This window comes from Pelophylax lessonae (assembly GCF_965119305.1).
Source record: "Pelophylax lessonae genome assembly, chromosome: 5".
Classification (NCBI taxonomy): domain Eukaryota; kingdom Metazoa; phylum Chordata; class Amphibia; order Anura; family Ranidae; genus Pelophylax; species Pelophylax lessonae.
The window spans coordinates 130,353,037-130,377,883 of record NC_138772.1 but is presented as its reverse complement, the minus strand read 5'-3'; the positions used below and the strand labels follow the sequence as shown (position 1 = coordinate 130,377,883).

Below are 24,847 nucleotides of genomic sequence, written 5' to 3'. Positions count from 1 at the left end.
TATTTACTCTGGCTACTGAAATTAATAAGTGCTGAAGTGCAGAACGCACCTAGCGTTTAGGCGGGTTAAGCGGAGTTTTGCATTATATATGCCCAAAAGCTCCTCTCCTGAATGCCAATCTTCCGCATTCAGGAGACGGTTAATGGATTGCCTATAAACTTCTTTAAAAGCCTATATGTCAATGGATACATCGGATTTTAATGAATTGCATTCAGAGACTTAGGCAAAAAATGTCATAAGCCCCAAAATGTTTAGTAGCAGCGATATGCATGAGGCCTAAGGGTCTATTCATGCCAGGGCAATCTGCTGTGGTGCATTGGAGGTCAGTGAGGACAAGTTCATATCAAGTCAATGCTGAACTCCCTTCCCTGAGCAACCACAAAGCATCTGCTATTGAAGCAATGCTTGATTCTTAGCAGCCAGTTGCCAAGCCTAAACACAGTCACGAAAGGGAGGGGGTGGGGGCATGGTGAAAACCTATAGGAATTGGGTCAGTGGAAGGTTTTAAGGAATGTGTAAAACCTCTTTTTATTTTTAGATAGAATATGGAGCGATTAGGACACAGAGGCTTAATCAGGACCGCCATCAGGGGGGGACAGCCCATACACATGTAGGGGGCCCCAAACCTGTCCTCGCAATACCCTTCAATTGTAAGCTCCACCGTTCCCTTGCAGACTGGCACTATGGGAGGGGGGGGGGGCACTGCCCCTCACACACAGCTGTAGGCCCCGCCCTCCCCTGTTCTCCAGCTGTTCACGCCTGGGCAGGAGACATTTACTAGATCTGTTCACCATTATTTTCCTGGGGTGGAGGAGGTGGGACTGGAGGAGAAGGACATGGGATGAAGGGCATGGGACTGGAGGAGGATGACGACATAGTAGGCGCGCCCTACTGTGCAAGGGGCCCAAAAACTTCTGATGGCTGCCCTGGGTTTAATGTACAAGTCTTTTCTGGTGACAATTGTCTAAATCTGGCTATTAGAGATGGGCTCGGGTGTGTCCGGGATCCCACCAGGAAGCAAACACTGCACACGGTTAATCCCCGGCAGTGAGATATTTCCTGATCTGTGCAGCTGTTGACCGGGAAATGTCTCCCGGCCTGTGATTAGCTGTATGCAGGGTCGGCTTCCTGACGGGATTGGGCAGGTGGGATCCTGAACACTTCCGAGCCCATCCCTACTGGCCATACACTGAGCAAATTTCAGTTCCTGATTGACTAGTGGAAATTAATGGCGAATTTAGACAGTTGCCATAAGTACAGACTACCCGTCGGCACCCTCCTTTTGTAAATGCTTTGGACTGGTGCATCGTCATGTGCAGCCATTCCTATCAAAGGCCTCAATATCATGCATCAATAAATCAAAAAATGGACGTGGATTTGGTGAACGCATAGAACAGATGTGTCCTAGCATCATTATAAACAAGGCAAACCTTTCGTGGATGTTAAATAGCACAGGTGGTAATGGGCACTAAAATCTCATCCTTGGTAGCCAGAATACATTATTTATAGATTGGTACTGCTGAACTCAACTGTATAGCTGTAAAATGACATTGAGACCCACTAATAGAAAGGAGCTGGATGGAATAAAGGTATTACTGCGCAGAGATTATTGTAGCTTGTTCAGCAGTTAAATCATTAAACAAGCTTTGCGTCTTTAAACACAGATCCAGCTGTTAGGATAAATTGAATAGAATGCATTTGCCTCAACCCGACATGAAAAAGATTATTTGAGCGAGATTACCCAGTAATTCTGTTCATGGAGAAAAAACTGCTAGGCCTCCCTGGGGAAAAAAGAAGTACACATGTTGTAATAAAACCAATTTGCTGCAGCATAGCCATGCTGTTGAAACAAACGCGGTGCTTCAAAAACAATATTCATTGTTACGGAAGATTATTACCCAGATTACATAAATTCTTGCTAGACTTTGCGCACTCTTGTATTTTATGGATTCATTTTTTTTCCAAGGGATTTTCCAGTCAATATGAAAAATGCACCCTGAGCTGAGACCTCACTGTGCCAATCCTATGGCTCGATTACACTTGTAGTTGGAGGGTGGTAAAAACAGGCAGTTGAGCCAGGCCCCCTCCCACGCCTTATGCTGCAAAGGTGACCAGATGGGGTATACACAGCAAAAATGTTACCCCCTGTCGTGTTTGGTAAGCAGTACCAACACCAGATGTGACCCATTCAAGGGAATGGGGCTGCACTGCATGCATGAGGTTGCGACAAGGTGCTGCAGCATGTACAGGGTTAAAAACAGGCCTGTCAAACTCCTCTGAAAAGCAATACATTGCAAATGGCTTTTCAGGGGTGCAGCAATGTTAGCTGTTTGTCTATACAAAGCCAAAGAATACATGTAACCCCAATCTCTAAAATTTTCCAAAAGCTTTAACATGTTAAAGCGGCATTAAACCCAAAACCAAAAAATTAGATGTGGTGGCTGCATTTTCAGGCTTTTTCCCCTCCGTTTTCACCTGGTGATCTAGCCAGTAACACATCTCCTGTATTGGAGAGCCTCCACTGTAAATGAATGAGAACAGGAACTCAATTGGACAGCAGCATAGTCGGTTGGGTGGGGGGGGTGTTAGATGTACTAGCAGATTTAAATACACTAGCAAATTGAAGCTAAACTTCAGCTAACACTTTAGTTAACGCGGAGTTCCGGCCTCAAAAATAAATGGATAATCCCAATTTTTTTTGTTTACTCACCTTGTTTTTGAAGAAAGTATACTTACCTTCCTTCTACTTCCTCCCTCTGCGGTCGCGGCCCGCGGCGTCACTTCCTGCTTGCGATGACTCCTGGGAGCTGAACATCATCGCTCCCAGGAGTCAATGCGCCTGCACCGGCCTCGTTCGTCAGTTCCGATGCAGGCGCGTCATTCCCTGCTAAACAGCTTCTGGGCATGCCCAGAAGCTGTGCAGGGATGACGCACCTGCCCCGGAAGTGACGAGCGGGGCCGGTGCAGGGCATTCTGGGACGAAGAAGACACGGAAGAGGACGCCCTGGCTTCAGCTGCCCACACCTGAGATGGCAGCGCTGGACAAGAAATTTTCAAGGTAAGTATTTCTTCTAAAAGGTAAGTGCGACCTGGGAGGCTATCCGTTGTGGAATGAACTAGCCCTGAATGTCCCGGGGGTATTTTTTTCTAAAAAAACTTTTCCGAGGCTGGAACTCCGCTTTAAAGCAAACTCTTTTACATAATAAATAAAAGCTGATCACTCTAAGCACCCGTCAGTATTAAATTGTTTGCCTCATCCCTGTAACTGGATACATCTGCAGGACGGCTTGTTCTTTTGAAAAGCAACAGACTTACTGGCTGGATCACCAGATGAAAAAAATAAATAACTTAAGAAAACCTAAAAAAGGAAATAAACACATCCATCATATAGAAGAATCATTAAGTTGCAAGATAATAAATGTTTGTTTATGGATTTAATACAGATTAAGGTTGTTTTCACTCTCTTTGGGCTAGGTTCACACTGATGCAGGAACTATAGCGGTCCTGTGCGGGTTCCCGCACCGCATCAGAATTGCTGGTAGTTCACACTGTGCTCGGCGAACTGCTACGGGTGTCAATATAAAATTATTTGGGGGGGTGAAGTTTCTCTTTAGACTAGCGCCAGGGTATCTTCACCTCACAACCTTCTCTATGTATTTCCCTCCACCCCCTGCCATGTATTGCTCTGCTCCCTCATACATACATGAACTGTCCATCATATTACTGTTATTTCTTCACAGGTTTTCAGAGGGGTGGTGGTGTCGTTGGTGGGAATATTTATTACATTGTCATCCTTAAAGGAGTTGTAAATTCAGAAGGCTTTTTATCCTAATGCATTCTATACATTAGGATAAAAAGCCTTCTGTGTGTAGAAGCTTCCCCAGCACCCCCTAATACTCACCTGAACCACTTCTCGCTCCAGCGATGTCCACGAGACCCTTGGCTGTCCGGGACTCTCTCTCCTGTTTGGCTGAGACACAGCCGCAGCACCACTGGCTCCCGCGACTTTCCATCAAAGTCAGTAAACCAATCAGAAGAGAGCGGGGGTGGGGCTGAACAGCAGCTTCGTGTCTGAATGGACACATGGAGCTGCAGCTCGGCTCGGGTGCCCCTATAGCTAACTGCTTGCTGTGGGGGGCACTCGATGGGAGGGAGGGGCCAGGAGTAGCAATGAGGGACCCGAGAAGAGGAGAATCCGGGCTGCTCTGTGTAAAACCACTGCACAGAGGAGGTAAGTATAATTTAATTTTTTTTTTTTTTTAAATAAAACAACACAGGGACATTACAATCACTTTAGGAAACAAACACAACCTGTAGATGATTTGAAACAGATAAAGCGTGCTATATGACTCCCTGCTGATTTTATGCACAAACGGAGCTATGTTTACATACAGTCATATGGGGACCCATCAAAAATCGACACGTTCTGCATTACAATAACATTTATTAGTTCCCTGTCTGTGTAATAAAGCAAGAAACACATCCACATTTATGGAGGGTTTTTGCAAGCATGCACTGTAAAACATAACTGATATTTAAAACCCAACTCCAGCAATATCCACCATTGTAGCGGGGTCTCTATGCACTGCAAGGGTTAAATCAGTACTAAACCCAAAAGCAGACATTTATTCTTTTGCAGCTTATTAATTCTTAGATGTGATGGCTGCATTGGTTTCCTTAAAGCAGAGTTTCAGCCATTTTCGTGTTTATTAAAAGTCAGCAGCTACAAAAAGTGTACTTGCTGCCTTTTAATAAAACACAAACTCACCTGTCCCACGATCCAGCGATGCGGCTGGAGGGAGCCTCGGTTCTCTCCCTCTTCTCCCCGCTGCGCCGTCATCTCGGATGTGGGCACCCGGCTGTGAAAGCATGCAGCTTCACAGCCAGGTGCACACTGCGCATGCTCGAGTTGCGCTGCGCATGCTGAATGGACCGACAATCTTCTGGGACCTCTGACGTGTCCCAGAAGATTTCAGGGTGGGAGGGGCAGAGGAGAACTTCTGCTCGAGCCGCCTAAGCAGCCGAGCGGAAGTGGGAGTGGGTACCTGTCAAATCTAGGTACCCGCTCCCCCCCCCCCCCCCAAAAAAAATGACATGCCAAATGTAGCAAGTCAGGGGGTCAGGACCACTTAAAGCAGAAGTTCCACTTTAAGGCTCCCTTTCTTCTGTTTTCATCCGTTGATCCAGCCAGGCAGTCTGTTTTTCACAGCACAAACTCTCCACCAGAATGTATCAGTTTGCATGGATGAAACAAACCACTTAAAGTGTTACTAAACCCAGGACCCTGCATTCACTATATCTGGTCTCCCACATTACACACAAATGTAATATAGTAAATATAAACTGGTAAATACCTTTTCTCATCAGCAGTATATAGCAGTCTTATGTATATGTCCTAGTTAAAGTTTGTATGAGAAGTTTTCATTGTACTCTGTCCTACGAGGCTGCAGGACCCCTGCCCCTCTGTCTAAACAGTGCTGATTGCCCCGGGGGCCGATCATATGCACCCTCCCAAGAAAAACTCTCTAGCAAAACACCAAACTGAGCATGTGCCCACTGCGCCCAAAGTTCTGTTCTAACAGGAGATGGATTGGGGACAGTGGAAGAAGGGGAGGATCACAGAAGCCAGGATCCAACAGCCTTTTAACACAATGCAGAGGATTAACCCTTCGGTTCCACAGCGAGTATAACAAGCATGCTTTACTGCATATACAGACTGATTTTACTGATGTGGGTTTAGTAACACTTTAGAGTATTGCTAAAGGCAAAACTTATTTTTTTAGGTTTTGCATAGAGTGGAGAGGGATTAGAACACCTGACAGTTTTTATTGCCATCTGTGCCCCCATTAGGGAGATTTACCCTCTCCATTTGTCCTATTTACCATTATCATTAAAAGTGAAAGAAAAAGAAAAAAACAAACTTTGGGTTGTCCCAAGAAAAGTAATAGAGGAAAAATCTTCCAATGGGGACACTAGTTCTGGTGACCTGGGGGTCCCCAAAGAATTCCCTTAATTTGCAGGGATTTCTCACTTCCTGTTTGGCTGTGGGACAGGAAGTGGAGAGCAATCTCCGCAAAGGAACACAGATGGTGAAAAAAATTGACAGGGGTTATAACCCTCCCTTAGGGCTCTTTCACACGGGCGATCCGATCAGATCCGCCTGTCAGTTTTTTAGGCGGATCTGATCGGATCCTCCATGCAGCTCTATGGGGCAGTGAAAACAGACACCTCCGCTGACACCCGCTGCCATCCGCATCCGATCCTGTCCGTGAAATCTGGACGGATGGAAACCCTATTTTTCCATCCGTTCAGTAATCGGATCGGATGAGAGCGGACAGGCGGTCCGCTCTCATCCGATCCCCCATAGAGGGCAGCGGGGGCTGAGACACCTCCCTCTCCGCTCTGCAAGCGGAGATGGAGCTGTCATCCGCCGGCTCAGCGGGGATCGCGGATCGATCCCTGCTGAGCAACACGGATCCGCCTACGGAGGCGGACCGTGTGAAAGAGGCCTTACTCTATTCAAAATGAAGGAAAACATTTTGCTCCTAGTTCTACTTTAACACTGGCAGCGATGATTAAAACAATCAGCTTTTATTTTTCATGCAAAACCTTTATCCCTAAAGGAAAAAAACTGCTTGCTGCAACTGATTATACAGTGTGAGCTGGAGTTTGGCTTTGATTTGTTTAATATAATTAAATCTGCTAATATGTTTAACACTCCCCTTTCACCAAGACTGTCAGTGCTGCTGTCTGTTGTGCCTCCTGTGCTCATTCCTCCAGAGTGGTGCCTCACTAATACAAGAGGTGTGTTACTGGCTGAATAATCAGCTGAAAACAGAGGGGAAAAGCCAAAAGATAGAAAACGAATGCAGTCACCACATCTGATAATTGGTAAGCTGCAATATATTACATTTTTGGTTTGGGGTGGAGGAACTTGAGCAAAGTTTATAAAAACATGGATGAGTGAGTTTGGGGTGAGGGAACTTCACTGGCCTGTACAGAGTCCTGATCTCAATCTGACAGAACACCTTTGGGATGAATTAGAGTGCAGACTGTGAGTCAGGCCTTCTCATCCAACATCAGTGCCTGACCTCACAAATGCCTTTCTGGAAGAATGGTCAAACATTCCCATAGACACACTCCTAAACCTTGTGGACAGCCTTCCCAGAAGAGTTAAAGCTGTTATAGCTGCAAAGGGTGGGCCAACTCAATATTGAACCCTACGGACTAAGACTGGGATGCCATTAAAGTTCATGTGCGTGTAAAGGCCGGCGTCCCAATACTTTTGGTAATCTAGTGTATGTGCACGATGAAAAAATACTAAGCTGCCAGGGGGCATTTTCCTTTGTACATCAATTATCTGTGATTGTTTTCTACTTCAGAATGTCCCCAAAGCGACATCTGCATTCCTGTCAAGATCAAATCCAATACCTTTAGGGCCACCGCAAGCAGACCGATCTCCTAGACATGACATCTGCTCTCTCATTGCAGTCACTGAAACACTGCACCACCTCCTAAAACATTATATCCCATCAGCTGACATTGGTGCACGGTCTGAGAGTTTCCGTGTGATGCTGGTGTGCGACTTTACTTTTTCGTACCTAAAAAGTAGGCTTATAACGGAACGAGGTAAGAGTGTCATTGGTTAAAGGATAAATTCACCTTTTAGAAAAAAATAAAAAAAATAAATAAATGCACATTTTTTTGTTCATTTAATATTTTTTCCTTTTGGAGCCTGTAACGTATTGCACCAGTGATCAGAAGATGGCTGGTGCCATGCAGGTCTCCTGCAGACCTGTCAGTATATTTATGTACCCGTATATCCTGTATGGGCAGGCAGATACACTGCAGGAACATCTTCCACCCTAAAAACAGGTGGGACGTGTAACATGTTCCCAAAGGTGAACTTATCCTTTGAAGAGACATTATTGCCCTGTCCATTTATGGCACAGTTGCTACATGAAGTCCACCTCCAACCACTTTATGCCCACTCATTAGCGCTCTTCTGCAGCGTTGGGTGGTGTCACTACTTTGACAGATTAGTAAGGTCCCCACCTTCACCATGTGTCAAATGACTGCTAGACCTACGCACTGCATCATTGGAGAATATCACATCCCCATCCCCACCCAACCTGCATGCCAGTTTTTCAGGCAGACCTGATCAGATGCTCCATGCACTAGGGATTGACCGATTATCAGCAAAGCCGATATATATTGAGGGCCGATATGCACTTTCCCCAATATATCGGTATCGGCCCCGGGACTGGCCGATATTTTCATGACGTCATTCTGCCTTCTTAGGCCACCTCCCTCGCCATGGAGAGCCTCATCTGGAGTCGGGACTAGCCTCACAGGAGTGTATCACAGCCATACACCCACCCACAGCATCCCGGTGGCAGCCAGCCACCCACATCCACAGGCCCCATACCAGCCACCCACAGGCCCTGCACCAGCCAGCCACCCACCCACAGGCCCTGCACCAGCCACCCACATCCCCTGTGCCAGCCAGCCAGCCACCCACCCACCCACCACAGGGTGCCAGACAGCCCCCCACCCACCACAGGGTGCCAGACAGCCAGCCACCCACAGGCCCTGTACCGGCCAGCCAGCCACTCACAGGCCCTGTACCAGCCAGCCACAGGCACTGTACCAGCCACCCACAGACCCTGTACCAGCCAGCTGCCCACAGCCCCTATGCCAGCCAGCCACCCACCACAGGGTGCCAGACAGCCAGCCACCCACCACAGGGTGCCAGACAGCCAGCCACCCACCCCCCACCAACACAGGGTGCCAGCCAGCCACCCACCCACCACCAAAGGGTGCCAGCCACCCACCCACCACCACAGGGTGCCAGACAGCCAGCCACCCACCACAGGGTGCCAGACAGCCAGCCACCCACCACAGGGTGCCAGACAGCCAGCCACCTCCACAAGGTGCCAGACAGCCAGCCACCCACCTCCACAAGGTGCCAGACAGCCAGCCACCCACCTCCACAGGGTGCCAGACAGCCAGCCACCCACCACCACAGGGTGCCAGACAGCCAGCCACCCACCACCACAGGGTGCCAGACAGCCAGCCAGCCACCCACCCACCCCCACAGGGTGCCAGACAGCCAGCCACCCACCCCCACAGGGTGCCAAACAGCCAGCCACCCACCACTTTAATGTAATTTCAAAAGTTTTTTTTTGTTTTAAATCTGCAACTTTTATCAAACCCTGATGATCCTGTTATGACGGTATTTGATCAAGCAGCTTCTGTTCTAGGGTGACACATTCTGTCCTTGTCTCCCAAATGTGCTCCTGTGGTGTCACACTGGCTTCCTATGGGAAATGCAATTGGCTGTTTTAACACTTATTCAGTCCCGACTCACACTGATGCAATGCGGGGAAACCCTGCGAATCAGTGCCGGTTTCCAGAATCGCACAGTGGTTCACACTGAGATCTGAGTAACGCTGGGGGTGTCAATGTAAAGGTAATGACAACCTCAGATTGGTTTGCAGTTCTCAATGCGAACTGTGAAATGGTGCAGGAATCATATTACATAGGTATGAACACCCATGCGATCCAATTCCAGTGTAGACCAAAAAAGGGTCCTGCACCATTTTGGTGCGAATGGCTGAAATCGCATGGCACAAACATCGCATGCGATCTGCACAGCAATGCGTTGTGAATCACATGCGATGTCTGACATCACCATAGTGTGAACCGGCACTAAAACAGAAGTATAACCAAAGCTTTTTTGCCCATACATCTCTTGTGGGTGACAGGAATGCACTTGCCTTTGATTGCTATGATCCAGAATCAGCTGACAGTGGGCTGTAGCCTGCTATCAGTTGACAATGCAGAGCCATTCTGGGCTCTGGAAAGATCCCGACAATAATGTCGGTGTCCGATTTTCATCTCATTAGTACAGATTTCGACGGAAAAAAATCTTAAGAGCAAGACTAGGCATGCTCAGAGATGAAAGAACACATACAAAACAATTCAACACATGACATCACTTCTGAAGTAGAATTCTGTCGTACAGGAAAATTCGTATGAAAATAACCTCTTCACTTTCCACATCAGACTAGCATGCCACAAAAAATGGACAACAGATCGTTCGATAATCTGATTGTGTGTACGGGGCCTTATGCCCCGTACACACGTGCAGATTATCGGAAGACTTTTGTCTGCAGACTTACCAAAACCATATAATATGAGGTCAAACCTAAACACTTTCAATTTGTATGCAATCCGGCAGGCCCTTGCACTACATAGAAAAGGTAAGTCTGCAGACAAAAGTCTTCAGATAATCTGCACGTGTGTACGGGGCATTAGGCTGCTTTAGACCCCAGATGAAATACATTTGGGTAACAATGATGTTAATAAACTGATGACTTTGTTTTACCATGCTGATTATGAATCATCTCACACTGGTTAAGGTTGGTCATACACGGCTCAAATCTCAGCCGGTTCAGCAGGAATTTATTGGGCAGGCTCAAAGTAACAAAAGTTGAGCAATCAATCAACTGGGTACAACCAGCCTGCTGGATTCACTTCTGATTAATGCAAGTGCCTGCTATAGCCGCTAGCGATAATCACTGTCTTCTCCCAGAGGCGGTTGCTTCCCCGCCAGAAGACAATTCCTCGGCAGGAGGAATTCCCCAGCCCAACTGTCTACGTTGATGGAGGCATTGTGCTAATTTTTGGGTTGCAGGAAAGAAATTTGCACCGTCTATGGGCTGCCTTAACCAGGTTGCATCACCTTTCCTGATCCCATTTAAAGTCCATGGGCATGGACAGCGGCTGCTATTCCTCACCCTACGTTGGCCCTGCTACTGCATGTGACAAAGTGTGAGCTCTATCCACCCAAGTTCAGGAGAGGGGCTCTTTGGCATCTTCACCTTAGGTGCCAGAGGACCTAAGTGAAATAAAACACATGTAAAAAAAGGTCAAGCAAGGATAAAAAAAAAAAAAAAAAAAAAAAAAAAAAAAAAAAAACCTCACACAACACTAGTCCACCATCAATGTAACTAATTTCCTAGTTGGAAAACAGATCATTTATTTGACACAATAAAATGATCATCAATACCAACTGTGCACTATATAGACCTGGACAAACTGTGGCCCCAGGGCCACATCCGACCCTTTGATGGTCTCCACTGTCATCATGCCTCTCTGAGCCGGTTAGGTTCCACACCGAGGAAGGGAATAGGCTCAGAGAAGCATGCCCTGCAATATGTCCATTTAGAGAGCGGCAAGAACTGAAAGGCAAGAGCCTGAGGAGCTGATTGGTGCAGTAGGGAGGCTCGGTTCTGGTGGGAGATCATTGCCTAAAGCCTCGTACACACGATCAGATTATCGAACAATCTTTCATCTGTTTTTTGTTGCATGCTAGTCTCATATCAATAGTGAAGAGGTTACTTTCATACGAAAATTCCCGTATAACAGAATTCTACTCCAGAAGTTATGTCATGTGTTGAATTGTTTTGTATGTGTTCTTTCATTTCTGAGCATGACTAGTCTTGCTCTTATGATTTTTTTCGGACGAAAACTGTACTAATTAAAACGAAAATCGGACGTTGTGTTGACATGCGATAAAAATGTTATAGCCTGCACATCCAGATTTTGTCGTCCGAAAAATTCATAATCCGCTGTTGAAAGCACTATACTAACTAACCGAAAATTTTACTTCTGACTTTCACATTGTGTGTACGAGCCTTAGGCCTCATGTACACTAAAGACAAAAAATGCAGCGCTCATAAAATGACATATGTTGTAAATGAATGTATGAATAAAAAGTCCACTTCAAGCTGGCGTAATGAGTTGTATAGTCCACCGACAACACCCTTAATACTTGGCAATCCGTCTATAAAATGACAGGGACAGTGACGACCTCCACCACACACAAAGTAGCCAGCTGGCCTCTTACCAGATGGGTATGACCACCGCTCTCACAATGGTCATACAACGCTTGTGATCCAGCACATGCTTGTTCCTGCAGTAACCAGGCTCAAAGCAACGTGGAATCTCTTCTGTGGCCCTGCAGCGACAAATGCTTCTGAGGTGCCCATCAAGGCTGAACTATGGCAACACTTTGAAAAACTGGAGTGATGGTGCCTCATCATTTCTACTCTGCGATCCGACATTTGGATTGGGAGCACCTATTGGAAGCTTTCAGGGTCGATTATCCAGCTTTATAACAACAAGCATTGTAGGACCATTGTAAGAGCGGTGGTCATACCCATCTGGTAAGAGGCCAGCTGGCGACTTTGTGTGTGGTGGAGGTCTTCACTGTCCGTCATTTTATAGACGGATTGCCAAGTATTAAGGGTGTTGTCAGTGGACTATACAACTCATTACGCCAGCTTGAAGTGGACTTTTATTCATACATTTATTTATAACATATGTCATTTTATGAGCGCTGCATTTTTTGTCTTTAGTTAATGCTGGCTGCTAATTTCTGAGAGCGCGGATATTCAACAATTTTATACTCATGTACACTGCAACTTGTAAACGGACATTTTTGAGCAGTTGGGCGTTTTTTTCAGAAGCCCCTGAACCCACCTCTACGTTATCTTATCTGTCTATGTACACTGGGTCGTTTACAGTCATTTAGAGGCAGTTGAGTTCAGTGTCGTTTTTTGGAAAGCAATTATTTGCGTTCAGGATGTTCAGAACGTGTGTTTAGCGGCGTTTCAAACGCAAAAACGCGACCGAACGAGATCACCCACATTTAGCGCTCGCGTTTTTGCATTTTAAAGGGGAATGATTTTTTGACCTCTAGAAACGGTTCTGAGCGCAAACGCGACACAACGGACGTTTTAAACATCCTTTAAATTCCAGGGTTCAAGGGACTTTTTAAAACGTCCCGTGTACATGTAGCCTTAAGAGCCGTCACTGCTACCTCGCCATGTTCTTCCTGTATTAGCGTCTCCATGCTGCTGCAAACCCCGAGAGCCGTGGACCCGTTCATCACTCCAGGTCAGCAAAAATATTAGTTGTACCGATCTCAGGCTCTCTCTTCCAATCGCAGTGCTTTTCAGAGCAATTCGCAGACAGGCGGTGTTATATTGCCCCCTCCCACCTGATTTCACCCTCCTATAATGCTGCACTACTGCAACTGAAAAAGTGGTGCCACTTGTCAAACTCTGCAGCCCATGTTGTGGTATGTAGGCAGCTCCATTTGGCTGTTATTTTACAGTTCAGGTTTTTACCACCCCCTCCGGACTGCCAGAGAGAGAGCCATTTCATGACTGGTTGTACCTATTATTCCTAGAGACAGATTTATTATTTTTTATATGTTTGCATAGCTGCAGACCTTCCCAGATCCAAAATAAAAAGCAGAATTAAGTTTGGCCCTCCAAGTTTCTTATGTGGCCCCTGGGGAAAATACCCCCCCTCCTCCCCCTCTGCCAGGCAGGACATTGTGTATGCAAAATATTGCAGCTGGAGGCTAGACTAAGTGCCTGCAAAGCTTTAAATTGTTACTAATGCCCTAAGAATCCTCTGCTTTCATCATCATGTCACCTGCAGGTCATACACCCAACAATCACTCTGTGATTGCAGAGCAATCATCAAATCGTGTTCATTTAGGAGTTCATCATGAACACATTGGAGTGAGCCAGCTGCCCTCCCTCCCTGCTCACCTACATTGCCCGATGAAGAGTTGGCATGGTGAGAAGAAGGCTGCTCGGTGAGTCTGGCTGCTGATCTCCGCTCTGTCTGCTGTCCTCAGGCCCCTTGGTGACCACAGCGATCCATTCCTTGCCACTGTCACCCGCACCGCTCCATATTCAACAATGACAAGTGCACAACACAGCGCAGACCCTCTTCCTGGCCGACCATGGAAGGCGGACTGCCATTGGCTGAGCTGTACCGGCCTACAGCGCACAGCTTGTACGGCGGCTCCTGATTGGCAGTTCTCTCTGCCCCCCTCCCAGCGCCCCTAGGCTTCCTGTCAATAGCTGCGGCTGGGGGATATAGAGGTCTCTCTATGTATATAGTGTCCTCCTGATAGGCAGATGCTGCTCAGTCTGCAAACACTATGGAATTTTACATTACTTCTGCTGATTGCATGGACAGCAAAGGCAGCACTGCCTGGAAACAATATCCGCCACTTAATGCCTGGCCGTTCATTATTAATGTCGTGACAGCGATATGGAAGGGATGAATTATGTGCTTTACTCTCTATACACTCATCTCTTACTATAATATTAAAAAAAAACAAAAAAAACAGTTTGGCTGGGAGCAAAACAATATATTGTATACATATGGGAAAAAATTATATTTCTTTTACGTCCTCCGACAGTCGCCGCCTCCTCTAAGTCATCACTATTGGGTATTGTCCACCTATCCGTAGGAATAGCTAGGCATATAGACTTAAGCCCCGTACACACGTGCCGATCGTCGGCATACAAACGTTCGTCTTTTCTCCCCGGGATGTCGGTGTCTGTTGAAAAGTGCAAAGACTGCCCAAGAATTTTGTCCGCCGACTACAGCCGACTGCAGAAGTGATGTCATGTAATGGTTAACTTTCCCTGTGTTTTTTCTTTTCTGAGCATGCCCAGTCTTGCAAATCTGCGGTCTGTCGGCAGAATTCTGTACTGACTGGCGAACAATCGTCCGTTCTGGTGTCGGCATACAAAAATTTAAATGCTTGCAAGAAAGACTGTTGTCCGCAGAATGTGCGCAGACAGCTGTCGGAGGCACCATACTAACAAGCGTACAATCGGCAGATCTTTCGTCCGCCGACGTTTGTATGCTGACGATCGGTACGTGTGTACGGGCCTTTAGTATAAAAGGCATTAGCATATACACACCCATGGGGGCTGTCCCGTCTGGTCAATACCCCCCCTGCATCACCACTCCCAACTCAGTTTTAGTTTGCCTAGCATCAGGAATAGTTCTGGCTACCTTGTGCTGGGGCTTCAGTCTCAGCCTTCCTAAATCTTTTATTTGATTTTATTTTAAATGTCAGTTTTTTTCTCTCACTTTACTAGCTGTTTATTTTGTCAACTTTAGTGTTAGTTTATTCTTCGGATGAAGATGGATCAGGCGGTACTGGGATTCGGACTGACCGCCCTGGTTCTCCAAGGCACAGAGGGTCAGATGGACCCCCAGCCCGCCATCGAGCGTTCAGCTATGGTTCGCCCTGGCATTAAGAACGACCCATCCCTGTTCGCTGCAGGGATGCAGCCGTGAGGTGGCTACCTCACAGGACTTGTCTGCGGTACTGCAGCGTCATGTCCCTGGCTCACGGCACTCCCTGTCAGATGAGGACAGAGGTTTATCCGTGCACAGAGGCTCCCCCACGCCATCGGGTACAGGTAAGTACTTTCTGTGTGGGGCCTCTGTCTGGGGTGGCAGTCTGTGTTGCTGTGTGTCCCCATGTCTGTGCCTGTGTGACTCCCTGTGCGATCCCTGTGGGGTTCGCTGTGTGCAGATCGGTATGTTTGCCGGGGGTCCCTGTCCCTGTGTCACCTTAGGTGCATGTTTGGGGGTACAGACTTGTGTGCTGTGCGGCGACTGCTCCGGGGGTGAAATCGCGCCGTCCGCCATGTTTTTGCTATGCACAGGTATATAGCCCCTCTGGGGCGAGTATACAGCTCATTTTGGCGCCATCCGCCGCCATTTTGTGGGCGGTGAAACAATTGGTTCGGCCGCATGTCGGCGGCCATCTTGGTGTAGCCTCCTATGCATCCCTATGGGGCAGCCATTTTCCCTGGGGTCTGGCTTATGGCCAGCCCCCTCCAGCAGCATTTCCTTTTCCTCTCAGACAGCGCAGACACAGGTAGCAAAGATCTGCGGGCTCTGCAGTTTATCTCTCTCATGCCCCGTACACACGTGCAGATTATCTGAAGACTTTTGTCTGCAGACTTACCTTTTCTATGTAGTGCAAGGGCCTGCTGGATTGCATACAAATTGAAAGTGTTTAGGTTTGACCTCATATTATATGGTTTTGGTAAATCTGCAGACAAAAGTCTTCAGATAATCTGCACGTGTGTACGGGGCATTCTACGGGAGTCTTCTTCTGTATACTGCTTCTGGCTCAGTTTCTTTCTCCTTTTGGGGGTCTTCACAGCTGTGACAGTAGCGGTGGGCTGCGCACTCCGCAGCGCTATTTAAGGGGACAGTACACTACTTTTTTTGCACTGTAGTTTTTTTATTGTCTTGAGCCATGGATTCTCAGGAAAGCAAGTTTCCTCCAGCTTTAGTGGGGGGCCCCAGTTCTCCTGTGGCCCCGCTGCGACCTGATCTGGCTGCTGTGGTTGCGACTTTAGTGGCAAATATGGAAATGCTGATGTCTGAACGGGCTGCGAGAAAACGGCCAAGGCTTTCTCTCTCTTCTGATTCAGATGGGGATATGGATGCTGCTGCTGCGAGCGTGCCCTTTTCAGGGTCCCGCTCATCCTTAGACCCCCCGGGGTCTGAGGGGGAGGCTGAGGTGGAGGGTGTTGATACATCCTCCCCAGGGTCACCCAAAGAACGGGCGACCATGGATGAGTTGATTGTTTCTGTTAAGGAAACCTTACATTTAGAGGATGAGCCCTGTCCTCCGGGCGTTGTGTCCTCATTTGGGACGCACAGGACCCGCAAGTCTGCGCAGGTTTTTCCCTGTCCAGCGGAATTCCATTACACTGTTAATGAAATGTGGCGCACGTTTCCTGGTACCTAGTCGGTTCAAATTGCTTTATCCTTTTGCGTCGGCTACGGAATCACGATGGTGTGTGCCTCCACAGGTGGATCACACTGTGGCCGTGCTGAACAAGGCTACCTTGGTTCCTACAGAGGATACCCCGGTTTTCCGGGATCCCACGGACCGGCGGTTGGAGTCTCTAGCCCGCCATTCCTATACGGTGGCGGGTTCCTTGCTCAAACCCGTTTTCGCGTCCGTTATAGATGCTCAGGCGGTGGCTAATTGGATTAAGGTGCTTAGAAGCAGCCTAGTGTCCGATGACGTGCCGCCTGCACGACTGGAAATGGTGGACCAGATCCATCAAGGAGTCATGTATCTGTGTGATGCAGCCCTTAATGGGGTCCCCTTGGTGGCTCGCCTCTCGAGTGTCGCGGTACTTAACCGGCGACTGATATGGCTGAAGAGCTGGTCGGCCGACCATTCCTCGCGGAAAACTGTTGCTGATTTTCCCTATGCTGGCTCTCGCCTTTTTGGCGAGGCGTTGGATACCCTGGTGAAAGGCGTCACGGGGGTAAGAGCACTATGCTACCCCGGAACCCGAAGAACAAGTCTTTCCGTGGCAAGTGGGGTTCTGCGCCTAAATCAAGTCAGGGGTCCTTTCGTGCCTTTCGGAACCAATCCAAGGGCAAGCCCTTCAAGGCCCAGGGCAACCAGAAGAAACCCTGGGCTGGTAAGCAGAAGACCGGCAATGCCGGTTCGGCGGGACACTCCGCCTCTGCCTGAAGGGGCGCCCTCACCCATTTCTGGGGTGGGGGGACGTTTGCGTGGTTTCCTCCAACCTTGGCTGCTCCGGATCTCGGACAGGTGGGTCCAGGAAATCGTTCGATCAGGTTACAAGATCGAATTCCTTTCCAGGCCGGCGGACAGATTCTTTTCCTCCAATCTCCATTTGCTTCCGGGGCGTCTGCAGGACTTGCATCAAGCGGTGCAGGACATGCTTGCTCAGGGGGTGATTGTCCCGGTGCCTCATCGGGACAGGTTTCGGGGGTTTTATTCTAATTTGTTCACTGTGCCCAGGGAGGAGGGCAAAGTGCGTCCTATTCTGGACCTGAAAGCGCTGAACCGCTTTGTGCGTGTTCGGAAGTTTCGAATGGAGTCTCTCCATTCGGTTGTGGCCTCCTTGAGTCCAGGAGAATTCCTGGCTTCGATAGATCTGAAGGATGCGTACCTGCACATCCCCATTTTCGAGGGTCATCAGCGGTACCTTCGTTTCGCTATCGCAGAGGACCACTACCAGTTTGTGGCGTTACCGTTCGGTCTCGCTTCGGCACCCAGGGTTTTTACCAAGGTGTTGGCCCCGGTTCTGGGCCTGCTGCGGGCCCAGGGCATTGCGGTCCTGGGGTACCTGGACGATCTGCTTCTGAGATCGCGTGCCAGTCAGGACCTTGTGCGCGATCTGTCCATCACGGTACAGACGCTCCAGGAGTTCGGGTGGACCATCAACGTTCAAAAATCAGCGTTGTCTCCGTCGCTTCGCCTTCCCTATCTGGGAATGGTTCTGGACTCTGCTCAGGCAAAGGTATTCTTGCCGGAGGGCAAGCTCCGGACTTTGCGGGACGAAATCCGGTCCCTCAGGGACAATCCGTCCTCGTTACTCAGGGCCTGCATGCGGGGCCTGGGTTTGATGGTGTCGGCCTTCGAGGCGATTCCCTTTGCCCAGTTCCACACACGGGTGCTCCAGATGGAGATCCTGGCCAGGTGGGACAGACTTCTTCAGTCCTTGGATCTGGAGGTCTCCTTAAGTCGCCGGACCAGATTGGCTCTTCTGTGGTGGATCCAGTCCCCGTCGGTGGCGGAAGGCAAGTCCTTCCGCCCGTTGGTGTGGACAGTGGTTACCACGGATGCCAGCCTGTCGGGCTGGGGTGGAGTCCTGGGCACCCTGTCTGCCCAGGGCACTTGGTCGGAGGAGGAATCCTCCCTCCCGATAAATGTGCTGGAACTACGAGCGATAAAACTGTCTCTTCCAGTGGTCGGACCGTCTCCAGGGCCTGCCTGTTCGCGTACAGACGGACAATGCTACCGCGGTGGCTTACATCAACCACCAGGGGGGCACCAGGAGTGCTCAAGCAGCCCGGGAGGTGACCGACATCCTGTCTTGGGCCGAGACTCATGTCCCGGCGATTTCGGCAGTTCACATTCCGGGTGTGGAGAATTGGCAGGCAGACTATCTGAGCCGCCAGTCCCTGGACCAGGGGGAATGGTCCCTACACCCGGAGGTCTTTCAGATGCTGTGTGCGAAGTGGGGATCCCCAGACGTGGATCTGTTCGCATCCCGGCTAAACCGAAAGGTGGAAAGTTTCGTTGCAAGAACGCGCGACCCGTTGGCGGACGCCTCGGATGCGTTGGTGGCCCCTTGGCATCAGTATCGTCTGATGTACGCCTTTCCTCCGATTCAGTTACTATCTCGGTTCCTTCGCAGATTGGTCTCGGAAACCGCACATGGTGATTCTGGTGGCGCCGGACTGGCCTCGCCGGTCTTGGTACGCCGACGTTGTTCACCTGGCAGTGGCGCCTCCGTGGCGTCTGCCTCTGCGGGAAGATCTCCTGTCTCAGGGTCCGATCTTCCATCCTGCTTTACAGTCGCTGGCTTTAACGGCCTGGCTGTTGAGACCCAGGTCTTGAAGGACAAGGGTCTGTCTTCTGAGGTTATCCCTACCCTGATCAAGGCTAGGAAATCTTCCTCTGGTAAGATCTATTACCGTACCTGGAAAGCCTACTTCACCTGGTGTGAGTCCAGGGGGTTCTCCCCTCGTTCTTACTTGGTGTCGAGAATCTTGGCTTTCCTCCAGTCTGGGATGGATCAGCGCCTGGCGCCTGGCCACAGGTATCAGCACTGGCGGTCCTTTTCCAATGCCCTGTGGCGTCTCATTCCTTGGTGCGCACATTCTTTCAAGGTGTGCGACATTTGGCTCCTCCTAGGAAGGAGCCTTTACCTCCATGGGACTTGAACTTGGTCCTGTCCGCATTGCAGCGTGCTCCTTTTGAAAATATCAGGGAGATATCGATGCCTCTGCTGTCGAAAAAGGTTGCCTTTCTTGTGGCGATCACTTCGGCTCGCAGAGTGTCGGAGCTGGCGGCGTTGTCTTGCCGCTCCCCTTACTTGATAATTCACAAGGATAAGGTGGTGTTGAGAACACCCCCGTCCTTTCTTCCCAAGGTGATCACTGAGTTCCACCTTAATGAGGAAATTGTCCTGCCTTCGCTTTGTACAAAGCCTAAGCATCCAAAGGAGATTGCTTTGCATTCCTTGGATGTTGTCAGGGCGATCAGGGTTTACCTGAAGTCTACGGAATCCTTTCGGAAGGCGGACTCTCTTTGTCCTTCCTGAGGGACCTCGGAAGGGCATGGCTGCATCGGCAGCGACTATTGCCAAGTGGATCAGACAGACCATTGAGCAGGCCTATGCCTTGAAGGAACGGGTTCCGCCCTTCCCTGTTAAGGCGCACTCTACCAGGTCTTTGAGTACTTCCTGGGCCTGTTGGCATCGGGCCTCGGTGGCCCAGGTGTGCAAGGCGGCAACTTGGTCGTCGGTGCACACCTTTTCCAAGTTCTACAAAGTAGACGTTCTGGCATCAGCTGATGCTTCTTTTGGCCGCAAAGTTCTCAGTGCGGCTGTGCCATGATGGACCCTTGCATTTTTTTCTCTGGGTCCCTGGCTGTTGGCATTTGCTTTCCTGGGCTGTTGCTCCTGTTGAGCATTGTTTTTTCTGTTGCCCAGTTGGTTCTTACGGTGCATGTAAGATTCCTTTCTCTGATGTGGGTACTGCGTTGCCTTTTCTATGGTTGCGTCTCCCACCCCTCATGTCTATACTGCTTTGGGACATCCCAATAGTGATGACTTAGAGGAGGCGGCGACTGTCGGAGGACGTAAGAGAAAACTGAATTTTTGTAAAATCTTACCTGTAAAATTCCTTTCTCTGTGTCCTCCGACAGTCGCCGCCCCCGCCCCTCTTTTGGGGTTCTTATTACCTACTGCTATGCTACCAAACTGAGTTGGGAGTGGTGATGCAGGGGGGGTATTGACCAGATGGGACAGCCCCCATGGGTGTGTATATGCTAATGCCTTTTGTCTTTTGACTAAGTCTATATGTCTAGCTATTCCTACGGATAGCTGGACAATACCCAATAGTGATGACTTAGAGGAGGCGGCGACTGTCGGAGGACTCAGAGAAAGGAATTTTACAGGTAAGATTTTACAAAAATTCCGTTATATATATTAGGTATCGACCGATTATCGGCAAAGCCGATATATCGAGGGTCGATTTGCACTTTCGACCCCTGAGGTTACCGATAGTTCTGGAAAGTGCTGTACTGGAGTGATGCCTGCAGCTAGAGGCATCACCCCGGTACTGGCGTCCATCGCCGACGGTCAGCTGTCTTGTAATGACAACCGATGCAGCTGAGAAACCGCTCGGCTGCCATTACAAGGAGTCGGAGGGGACATCCCCCCTTCCACGGCTCGCCCGGGTCTCCCGTCCCACCAGGAGACTCGAGCATCCTGCCTGCACAGCCGCCGGAAGAGAAGACCCGATCAAAGCCACATTCGGCTCTGATCGGGTCTCCATGTAAAAACCCGGACGTGATTACATGACATCACTTCCGGGTATTCGGCGCCAAATTCAAAAAAATTACAGCATTCAAAACAGCCAAACTTGGCTGTTTTGAATGCTTTTAAGTGAAGAGGAGGGGTTTGGGGTCTTTTAGACCCCCAGATCCCTCCACAACAGTACCTGTCAAGTGTAAAAATAAATATTTTAAATGTACGAAAATATCGGCCGATATCGATATTGAATGGCCAAAAGATCGGTATCAGCAACGAAAATCCAATATCAATCACTAATATATATATATATATATATATATATATATATATATATATATATATATATATATATATATATATATATATATATATATATATATACCGATCAGCCATAACAATATGACCAATCAACACTGCTGGGACAAGCTCATCCAGTGCCCAGGGCAAAGATGCCAAACTATGCCCCCCCCCTTTCCCTTAGGGTTAGGGTTATGGCGCCCCCATCCCTGCAATAAACCATTGCGCACAGGGTTTATTCCTGTCTAGATCAGTGTTTCTCAACCTGTTTCCGGTCAAGACACCCTTTAACAATTATGGACAATCTCGAGGCACCCTTTAAAAATTATGGAAGCAACACATTCTAAAACGTAAAAACTATTCTAATAGTTTTACATCATGCATCAACATCCACCTAAGTATGACACCCAATGTTAGATGTGATGTATTCTTCCAAAGCAAATACATCTACTATTCCAATGTTTCTCTTCTCCCTCAGTTTTTCTCCATCATTCATCTAATGTGACAGCAACGCTAATGAAGAAGGGCAGGGGGGCGTGTCCAAGATGGCCACCGGAGCGGACGCTAAGTAGGAGAGCTCCGTGTGGATCGCCGCTGCTTACCTGGTCCCTGCACTTACCGACCTTCTTAAGCTGCTCTTCCGACCCGTGCTGTGGCGGTGGATGTGATGCGCCGCAGCTCCCGCTCCTCTCACCACCCGAAGTCCGGTAAATCCTCCGCTGCTGCTGTCCCGAGGGCCCTTCCCGCCAGGCGATCCAACATGGCGTCCCAGACGGATGGTGCGGACCCGACCCAGCGCGACTCGGAGCAGTTCACGGCCCTGATGCTGGCTATAACTACTTGCCAAGCCACCCTAACGGGTAAGATAGACTCGATCCAGTCCGACATCGGTCTCCTGCGGAGGGATATGGACAAGCTCCGCACCCGCGTGTCGGAGGTTGAGCGCCGGGTGGGGGAGGCGGAGGACACTATCCATGAACACACAGGTGTTCTCCACACCCTGAAAGTCAAGGTGAAATCTCTCGAATCCAGGGTAGAGGATGCTGAGAATCGGAATAGGAGGAATAATCTCCGGGTGGTCGGCCTGCTTGAGGGGGCTGAGGGTCCTGACCCTGCGTCTTTCACTGAACGCCTGCTGCGCTCCCTCCTTCCCCAGGCACAGTTCTCCCCATTTTTTGTGGTGGAGAGGGCGCACAGAATGCCTGCAGCCCGTGGGCCCCCGGGGTCCCCACCACGCACATTTATCTTCCGCCTTCTCAACTTTCGCGACAGGGATCTGGTCCTGCGGGAAGCTCGGAAGTTGGAGTCCCTATACTTTGAGGCAGCTAAGTTAATGATCTTCCCTGACTACTCTGTGGACACGCAAAGGCTCCGCCGCTCCTTTGACCATGTCAAGCTGGACCTTCGTAACAGGAAGATAAAATACAGTATGCTTTTTCCCGCTCGGCTGCGGGTGCAGGATGGGGAATCGGTCCGGTTCTTTACTTCGCCAGATGAGGCCTCACGCTGGATTGAAACCCTGAATCGTCTATCCTGGCCCACCTGCCTTCTACTTATTTGGATGACCTACGATAGTCTGGTTGAGCCCTGGAGCTTAATTTTCCTCCCCCCCTTTATTTTTTCTCCCGGACTATGACTATCTGCCCTGTTGGCCCTCTTGCTGATGCCTTCCTAGCCTGTCTTTTGATATACTGCTGTGGGGCCTTGGAACTTGTGTTACTGGATTTACTTTTCATGGTTGTTACTCCTTCTGACGTTGTCTGCAATCAAGCTTTGTGCCCCCGGACCCTTCCGGGTGATTCGCTATCCTGCAGGGACCGTGAGTCCGTGATTTTTCCATTCTACATGGCGATCCACATTGGGGCCTGGACTCTGGAACTTGCCCTTACATCACCCTTCGGGGTGCCACTGTTCACTCCCCTGTATGGCAGTTGCCATCCTGGTTTGGGGCTTTAAAATGCACCCATGTTCGGGGGGGTTGCGTGGGGTGGGGGGGGGGTTTGTTTTGCCTGTTTTTTCTTTTGGGGTTTACTGTACCGTTCCTCTTTTTTTTGTGGGTTCCTTTTATACAACGATGGTCTTCTGGGTTGCTCCTGCTGTTTTGGGGCTGCCCTTTACTAATGCTTTTGTCCTATAGTGCGGTGTCCCTTACCCTTTCCTCCTTCCTGACTGATCCTGAGGTATGGGTGGAGATCCAGACCCCCTTGTGCTGCCCTTTCCTGTTGCTATGGCCCCCCTAGTCATTGTGTCCTGGAATGTCCGGGGCCTTAACTCCAAATTTAAACGTTGACTTATGTTTGATTACCTGAAGAAATACCGCCCGCATATCTGTATCCTCCAGGAAACCCACCTGGTGGGCAGCAGACTCCTTGCGCTTAAGAAACCATGGGTGGGCTCCCATTACCACTCTACGTACTCCGCCTACTCAAGGGGTGTGAGTATTCTTATCCACAAGTCCCTTCATTTTGTATTACTGGATCTCCACCTTGACCCAGGGGGTAGATATGTTGTACTTCATGCTATGTGTGATAGACTTGAAATGGTTATTGCGGGGATCTACAATCCCCCCCCCGGCAGCTATGTCTCTTCTCCACACGCTGACCCCGATCCTAGCTCAATACCCTTCTGCCCTTGTACTGTTGGCCGGTGACTTTAATATGCCCCCGATCCCCTCGGTGGACAGGATGAGAGGCGACCCAGCCGAGGACTCCCCACTTTCCCGGTGGGCGGAGGTTTTTGGCCTCTGGGACGTCTGGCGGTGGAAGCACCCCCATGAGCGGCAGTTTACTTGCCACTCTGCCACTTATGCTACACTCTCCCATATTGACCTCATGCTGGCCAGTAATCCCCTCCTAGCACTCACCCTTGAGGCCTCCATCCTCCCTAGGGGCATTTCGGACCATGCTCCTGTGCTCCTGAGGCTCGGCACGGACACGTCTCCTGGGCTTTGCCTTTGGCGGTTGTCTCGGTTTTGGGTCACGGATGAGAGGGTGGCTCCAAGGGTCACGTTTGAACTCCTGGATTTCTGGGTTCACAACAAGGGCACCGCAGACTCGGCCACGACCTGGGATGCATTTAAGGCCTATGCTAGGGGCCAGTACCAACTACTTATAGGGACGGCCCGTAAAGAATCCTCTCTGGAGCTGGAGGACCTGGAGTCCAAGGCCAAGAGACAGGAAGCAGAGTATGTGGCTAAAGGTGATAAAGAGGTTTATGGTGCACTGACGATGACCTATAGGGAAATAACCCTCCTCCGGACTGTTTCCTGCAAAAAATTGGTGCTCTCCCAAACGCAGCGTATTTTTGAACAAGGGGAGCGAACGGGC

General features: G+C 49.4%; 1 protein-coding gene across 2 annotated transcripts in view; it reads right to left on the bottom strand.

The window, feature by feature from the left end:
• Nucleotides 1-13,817, bottom strand: part of CCDC126 (coiled-coil domain containing 126) — a 52,208-nt gene extending 38,391 nt beyond the window's left edge. Inside the window, exon 1 of one of the 2 annotated variants that reach the window (XM_082259920.1) lies at nt 13,632-13,817. The gene's annotated coding sequence lies outside the window, so the exon portion shown is untranslated. The remainder of the gene's footprint in view (nt 1-13,631) is intronic. The other variant, XM_082259921.1, reaches the window with a different exon arrangement.
• Nucleotides 13,818-24,847: the final 11,030 nt, after the last annotated feature.